The following is an 8,017-nucleotide window of genomic DNA, read 5'->3' on the forward strand; positions in this document are numbered from 1 at the left end:
GGCAGAAGGAAGTCGATGCAATAGAAAGAGCCCTCTACACTTTTGGTCTTGGTTTTGTGGAAGAAAAGGTGGAATCAATCAAGCAAGTTGTGCGATTTGAGCCTACGGTAAGTGTTCCGCCAGATCGAGTTGCAAGTGTTGAATGCAATGACAATTTGAAGCAACCCTCGATCAAAGAAGGATCTTTGGTGCGTAACATTGAAGATCCCCTTACCCAAGTCAAGGAGGATCCACCAGATAAGGTGAATTGGCGTCCCACAGGGCATGTCAGGAAGCCGCGTCGTAGCCAAAACACCGCTAGACCGGGTGAGAAACCGCCCGATCAAGCGTTAGGCCAAGGGTATTTGTAATCCCCTCTTCATCCTCTACATTTCTGTATAAAAATTTTCGAATTTCTTTCAAATTAATTTCATACCCATTTCTACCATGGCTTCAAAGAGGGCTCGGTCTATTTTTGGTAGGAGCTCTAGTTCGAGGGAGGAATACGATCCGAATTTGCAACTCCCGTACTGGCCGACGATCCGCATCACTAGTCAGGAGCAAAAGGAGCGACTAGAACACCTAGTCGGGCGTGAGGTAATTCCTTCACGGTGGTTACACCGCCCTACTTTAGAAGCGTTTGGTTTGTATGATTTTGTAAAACGATTTTTAAATGACATTGGCATGAGAAAATTCGTTGATATGCATTATCCTACTTACCGAGAATTAACTTGTGAATTCTTGTCTTCTTTAAAAGTTGTAAATAGTAGAAATGGGCCGAATTTAATTTTTAGGTTGAACAATAGGAATATTAGTTTAACTTATGTAGAATTTTGTAAATTATTTGAATTAAATTCTGAGTTACCTCACCAATGGCATGCGGACTATAAAATGGGTGACATTTATTTTGCTCTGACTGGTTTGCCTAATCCCGACCCCCAACATGCTAGTACCAAACCTATTCATCACCCTGTCCCAAAAATCTGGCAAAGATTTGCGGGTTTGTGTTTTATAGGTAGGAACGAGCCCCATAACGCCCAAACTAACGAACTAGCTGTCATAGGACACTATGTGTATGGGTTTTGGAAATTGAACATAGGTAGGTATATTATTCACCATCTGAGCAGACATGCCACGGCCAGTACCACATCTTGCACCCCCATCCGTATAGGAGGCCTTATCACTCGAATAGCAGTGAAAAAGGCCGGTTTTGTAGAGGATGGACCCCACCAACTGACCAACTGTAGACCAGATACCTATATGACTACTAGGTATTTTGAGGAGTTGGGGTGGGTACGACCAGATAGCGAGCAGACACCCTTTTGGTGTATTAGGACTGGGAGCGAGCAACCTTTGCCCATCTTTCCCCTACCTAGTCCTGACTTGACCGCCTTTCCCCCAGGGCAATCATCCTACATGTATGACCTTTTAGTTTCCAACGCTAGGGGACAAGCACCACCACCACCAGTTCCACCACCTCAGCCCCAGCCTCAGCCCGAGGTGGCGTTTTCTCCACCTCATATGTCTCACTCCATCCCTCATGTTGACTCTGACCTAGTTTGGGACCTTCAGAGTATAGGTCACGCCTTAGGACGTATCGAGAATTCTCATACTGACCTTAGGAGGATGGTAGGCTCTATAGACCAGAGGTTAGGGTACCTGGAGAGGAACCAGGGTAGAACTCTCTACCCTATGTACGATGATTATGCTCGTCGGGGCAACATCCCCGACGATGCTATTTACCCTGACTGGTTTCAGCCTCCACCCCAGGGATACGATAGGGATCCCACTGCCCATGGTATTTACACTGACTATTCTGCCTTCCACGGGTACGACCAGGACATTCCTTTCGGGGGACCGGCGGAGGGGACTTTTCAGGCTGATTATGTTGGTGGTAGCTCTTCTAGTGCAGGTGGAAGTGGAGGTGCAGGATTCGGCTCGATGGATGAGGATGATCAGGACTAGCTATGCTGGGCTAGTTCCCGAGCCAATGAGGACATTGTCTGATTCTGGCTTGGGGGAGATTTTGGATTTGGTATCTTTCTTTTTCTCTTTTATTTTATTTTTGGTGTGTTTTCTTAGGTTAAATTTATTGCTTTCTAGGTTAGTTTTATTGCTTTCTTATATATGAAAAATACAAAAAAATTGAAAAATAAAAAAAATCTAAAAATACGTTCTAATGAATTGTAAATTATGCTTCCCTGTGCCCCATACTTGAGAAAATTGTTTTGATTCTTGGTATATGATTATAAGCATTGTGGATTAGTTGATCATGATTTGATGTTTGATTGCCTTGAGACCTTTACATGCGTCAATTTTGTCCAACTACTTTTGAATATAGTGCTTAACTAGTTGATTTGGTTAGGAATGTGTGTTAGTTCCTGGTATGTCAATGAATTTGAGTATTGGTTTTCAACTATAATTAATGTTTATATGATTCATTATTATGCACATTGAGGAGGACGAAGGCGTTCATTCTTTTAGGTAGCCTCCAGATAATTGTAAATACATTTGTTCCTTTCTTGCTACCCATGTTGTTGCCTTGACTTTTTGTTGTTTATTAGCCACATTACAAGCCTATTTTGCCCCATTGGTTACTAGTTCCAAGCTTGGCTTGGGGGAGCTATTAGTGAGGGAGGTGAGGGAGTTTGTAGTGTGCTTATTATTTGCAAAATTTGGGTGGGATTTGAGAAGTTGTTTGTTCTTGATCATGTTTATTTTTGATGATTTTGAAAGTTATATTTTCTAGAAAAAATAAAGCATGATGTTATGAAAAAAAAAAAGTTCAAGAAAAAAAAAAGTGAAAAAAAAAGTGAACTTCAAAAGAAAAAAAAAGGCAAAAAGAAAGAAAAATTGTTCAATGTTTAAATGTTCTAGTTGGAGGTTGATCAAAAGGAAAAAAAATAGAGTTTCAATAAAAAAATTCAAGTTTGAAAATAAAGTTTGTTTTAATTCACTCTATTCCATATTATCATATTTTGTGAGTGAATATGTAAGTGTTGGGATTGTGTTGTATATATGATTATTTGGTGAACTTTTGTGGAGTTGAGTTGTGATTGGAGATGATTTGGTCATCACTTGTTGTGACCTTGGGTTTTATTAGGATATGGCTCCCTTAAGCATGGCTTTACTCTCACATTTTCCTAAATTTATCCTACCCTTTACCCTAGCCTTACATTACAAGCTTTAAAGACCTTCTGACCTTTGTGCATAGAGTTATGTGAATGTGAAAGTGTTGTTTATCAATGCAAGTTATGATTTGACATATTTCGAGTTGACTAGGAGGTTGAGCGTTCATTGTTTTATACACACGAGAGTGTAAGTTGGGAGGGCATTGTTCAAATAAAGGGGTTGGTTGGAGAGCGAACGAGTACATCTTTTACTCGCCACATAAATGAGAGTTGAGTGTGTGAGCACTAGTCTTGAATTCTATATGCTCTTGTAGTTTGCTCTATTTGACAATTGTTAGGGAGGAAAGGTAATTGGATGGATTTGATTGGTTAATTTTGAAGCATGTTTATTTGATTTACCCTGAATCGTTTGTGCTTGATTTTTACTTTTTGGGGTGAATCATATTTATTGATTCATTGATGAGATCTTTGCTTAGGGACAAGCAAAGTTTTGGCTTATCACACATTCATAACCAAATCAACTAGTCAAGCACTATATTCACAAATAGTTGGCAAAATTGACGCATGTTTAGGAATCCAAACAATTAAACTTCAAATCATGATCAACAAATTCACAAAGCTCATTATCATTTAACAAGAATCAAAACAATATTTTCTAAGTATGGGACACAGGGAAGCATGATTTACAATTCATTGGAACGTATTTTTGAATTTTTTTTTTTATTTTTCAAATTTTTTTGTATTTTTTTCATAAAGGAAAGCAATAAAAACTACACTAGGAAAGCAATAAAGAGAGAAAAGAGAAAGAGAGTTACCATATATACAAGAAATCTCCCCCCAAGCCAAATCAAGCAATGCCCTCATTGACTTGGGAAGGTAGCTAGGAGAAGCTACTCCTTATCATCATCCATCCCCTCGTACCCTCCTTTATAGCTCGAGCCGGCACCACCCTGGCTCGTTCCAGCACCACCATAACCCGAACCACCTGCAAAGTAGTTAGGGTTCACATTTCCCCCCAGACCCCCAAGAGGATCATCACCCCCATATCCATGGACTGAAGAGTAGTCCACATAAGTACCAAAAGCTCCGGGGTGGAATACCCACCTTGAGGGTATTGGAACCAATCGGAAACTAAGGCCTCGGGGGGAATAGCCCCTCGGCGTGCTTAGTCATCGTACATCGGGTATAAACTCCTCCCGAGGTTCCTCTCTATATGACCCACCCGACTATCCAAAGTGCCTAACCTAGAATCTAGGTTTTGCACCATGCCCTTTACTCTCCCTTGCCCCATCTCTATACGGTCTAGTTGGCTCCGATAAGCCGAAAAGTCATAAGGGGCATTGGGGTCGATGTTACAATCAACAGAGGAGGTGGGCATGCTATAGGTAAAGGGTTGGGGTGGTGGTTGGGGGTAGTGTGGTGAATGGTCTTGGGATGATTGGTGGGGTTGTGGTGAAAGGTGAGGTTCTTGAACCTCGCCTTGACCGTTTATCTCGAAAGTGTCACTAGGTGAAAAAACAAAATTGGCACCGCCCTAAGGCCACCGGTTCTTAAGAACCGGTGGGGAAAAAAAGTGGGAAAAAACGAGGGAAGGGAAATGCCACCAGTTCAAAGAGAACCGGTGGGTAAAATACTAAACCCACCGGTTCAAACCGGTGGCTTTACTATTTTTTTTTTTAAAAAACCGCCCCATAAATACCCAAATAAACCCTACTCTCCTCGGCCGCTCTACTTCTCTTCTCTCCTCCTTCTCTTTCTCTCCCCTTCTCTCTCTTCTCTGTTCGTCTCCTTCTTTCTCTTTCGATCTCATCTCCTTCTTTCTCCTGTTCTTCTCCTTCGTTCTCATCTCCTTCTCTCTCTTTTTCTCTTTTGTTCTTCCCCGATTCTCGTCCAATTAATTGAATACCACCTTCGATCTCATCCCCTTCTTGTTCGATCTACATCAACATCAACAGCAATTTCTGGGTATTTTTCGAGGTTAGGGTTTAATTCGATTTTGTACTTTTTAGGGTTTAATATAATTGATTTTCGAAATTGCTTTGAGCAATTGATTATTCTGGGTTAGATAGGTTTTAATCGATTTTCTTGGATTTTAGGTGATTTCTGGGTTGTTTTATTTTTAAATTGCTTTCGATCTCATCTCCTATTAAAGATGATGAAGATTTTGAAGGTATATTTATTAACTTTGCCTTTTTTGAATTTTATTTGAAATGTTCTGAATAATATTCTGAATTAAGCTGTTGTTTCTGTACATTTTTTTGTATGAAATTTGGTTAGTATGTCTATTTAAAGATATAATCTTTATGCTTCTTGCATTTATTTGAAGGTAGAAATCTTATATTGTTTGATTTATTGTGAATAATATTCTGAATTACGCTTGTTTTTGGTCTTATGTTGTTTGATTTATTGTGAAATTGGCTTCATTGTCATTGGATTGAACATGCATATCAAAGTGGAGTATTGGCAGAAACTATCTTAGATCATTAATTTGATAGAGTGAACAATTGAAGCTTTAATGATTAATTGAATAGTTTCAGTTTCTGTCATATCTGATTTGGATATTGAAATTTGATTGTGGTGGATATTGGAGCAGATTCTCTACCGAAGCTGTAGGAAGTTGAAGTAATATTAGAATATTGGCAGATTGAGAATGTAATTGGCAGATTGAGGTTGAGCATGTCAATAGAATGCTATATTGATTCTTTTTAGTTTCATGCATCCATATGCTTCTTGACTCAAATTATTGCTTGCTTGAATGTGTTGCACTTATCTCCTTGTGCAGTTTGGAGACTACTTTGAGAAATTATTCATGCTTGACCTCTAGAGACATTATTCATGCTTGACCTCTAGAGACAGCATCATGGTGGCATATAACAACAAGAAGTATTACATTAACATTACTGAAACAAAGCCCTCTCATGCAATCAGTATAATCGAGACAGACTGTGAGGTGGACTTTGCCCCTCCTCTTAATTATAAAGAGCCTGAAAGACCTGCAATATCTGCTCCTGGCAAGGCACATCTCAAGGTTTGCACACTAACTTTACTCTCTTTTCCTTAGTTAGGTATCAAATAGTTCTTCATGTTTTGTCCACTAATTATAAATGCATAAATAAATTGAACTATTAGCTAATGGTAGGAGCTACTTGATGAGAATCATGAAACTGCAGTAATTCCATTTAAGCAATTATTTTGTATTATTTGGTTAACATATTGTGAATGAGCTTGGTCCCTTTAAAATTTTCCTAATAACAATGATTTTGTTGTTAATCTATACAAGTAGCTTAAAACAATATCAAATCTCTTTGCTGTTGTCTTCTTGATTTTCTTTGAGACACTTATAGCTTAAGCTAATTTGGTTAACATATGGTGAATATTGGTTTGTTTCTTTTCTTTATGTTAGGATTATTAATTCTATTTTTAAAGAAATAGGAATTAAGGTTACAAATACCCCTATTGTTTTGATTGATGATGTTGCATATTTGTCAATTGGGCTTAGCTTGCTGTATTTCTTTGCTTTGGTGTTAATTCTATGATTGTTGGGTTATTAATTCTATGATTGTGTTGAAGTGGGATTGATTTTCTTTGGTGTAATTTGAGTAGAAAGGAACTAATTTCAAAGTGGATTTTAAAATAGGTTTTGATTATATTGTTTGGGGGTGGTAATTTGAGTAGAAAGGGAGCTAGTACCACATTGAATTGTTATGCTTGGTGTAATTTGGCTCTCTTGAAATTGAATTGGTTATGCTTTGGTATAATTTGAGTTGAGTAAATTCCAATATCACATTCAATTTGGGCTATCATCTTATTGTTATTTACATGTGTTAATGATGCATTTTGAAATTATGTTAGCTCTGTCGATTTTTCTATTAAGTTTTGTAGGAATTATTGTAATTTGAGATAAGATACTAATTCTTGCTACTTCAGTTTTTGGTAAAAAAAAAATAAATAAAAATTATTTTGCTGAATTCGCTATACGTAAATCATTGGGTGAATTTGCTGACTTAGCTAATGTCGCCGTGCCGAGGCTACCGTTGCAGCTGGCCTGGAAAGGTTGCAGCTACTGCTGCCCTACCGAGCCTGCTGCTGCAGCTGGCCTGGCAATATTGCAGCTACTGCAGCCCTGCTGTGGTTGTTGCTGCTGCTGCTGGCCTCGAAAGGTTGCAGCTACTGCTGCCCTGCCAAGGCTGCTGTTGCAGCATCCCTAGCAAGGCTGCAACTGCTACTACTCTGCCAAGGCTACTTGTTATGCTTGATTTTAATCTATAACCTTTGAGGAAAGCAAAGTAATGGATGGAGGAGGGGCATGTGGGTTATAGGAGAGGCTGAATAAAAAATTAGGTTGGTCCTTTCTCCGTGTTAAGAATCTTTTAGAATATGAAAATGTATTTTGCCAAGGCTTTTCTTCTCGGTCTTCCTCACTGCATGTATATATGGTTGAATTTAAGGTAGTATTGCTCTGCTTGTTGTCTTTGATTAATACACACTTCGAGATCTCTTATCTTTGTTTGTTGATGCAGGTGGCTGTCGGAAGATGTTATCTATACGCAAGGCTGCTGCTGCCTCGCCAAGGCTCGCTGCTACAGTTGCTGCCTCGCCAGGTTTTACATTGGTGATTTGGTGTGACTTGTAATTAACAGTGACTTGTATTTTATTTTTTTTGGGACCAAAATTGTAATATTACAACCTTTTTTTAATGAAAATATGTAAGTTTATATAGATGTTAGTGTTTATATATCAATTTAATTCAAAAAAAAATGCAAAAAAAAAAAAAGAAATTTTGGCCACTATTGGCACCGGTTTTGAACAGGAACAGGTGCCAAAAACCCCTTTAAAAAAAAGCGGGAATGGGTTTTTGCCACCGGTTTGAACCGGTGGCTTTTCATCTGACTATCGCCACCCCCCAA

The 8,017-nt window shown here is 38.8% G+C and overlaps 1 long non-coding RNA gene across 1 annotated transcript; it reads left to right on the top strand.

Annotated features, from left to right (window-relative positions):
- Positions 1–4,890: 4,890 nt before the first annotated feature.
- Positions 4,891–7,806, top strand: LOC110735424. Its single transcript, XR_002514108.1, has 4 exons — positions 4,891–5,087; positions 5,207–5,280; positions 5,893–6,138; positions 7,631–7,806. It is a non-coding gene; the product is annotated as an uncharacterized LOC110735424 (long non-coding RNA).
- The last annotated feature ends 211 nt before the right edge of the window (positions 7,807–8,017 follow it).

This window comes from Chenopodium quinoa, unplaced genomic scaffold, assembly GCF_001683475.1.
Source record: "Chenopodium quinoa cultivar QQ74 unplaced genomic scaffold, ASM168347v1, whole genome shotgun sequence".
In the NCBI taxonomy this organism is placed as follows: domain Eukaryota; kingdom Viridiplantae; phylum Streptophyta; class Magnoliopsida; order Caryophyllales; family Amaranthaceae; genus Chenopodium; species Chenopodium quinoa.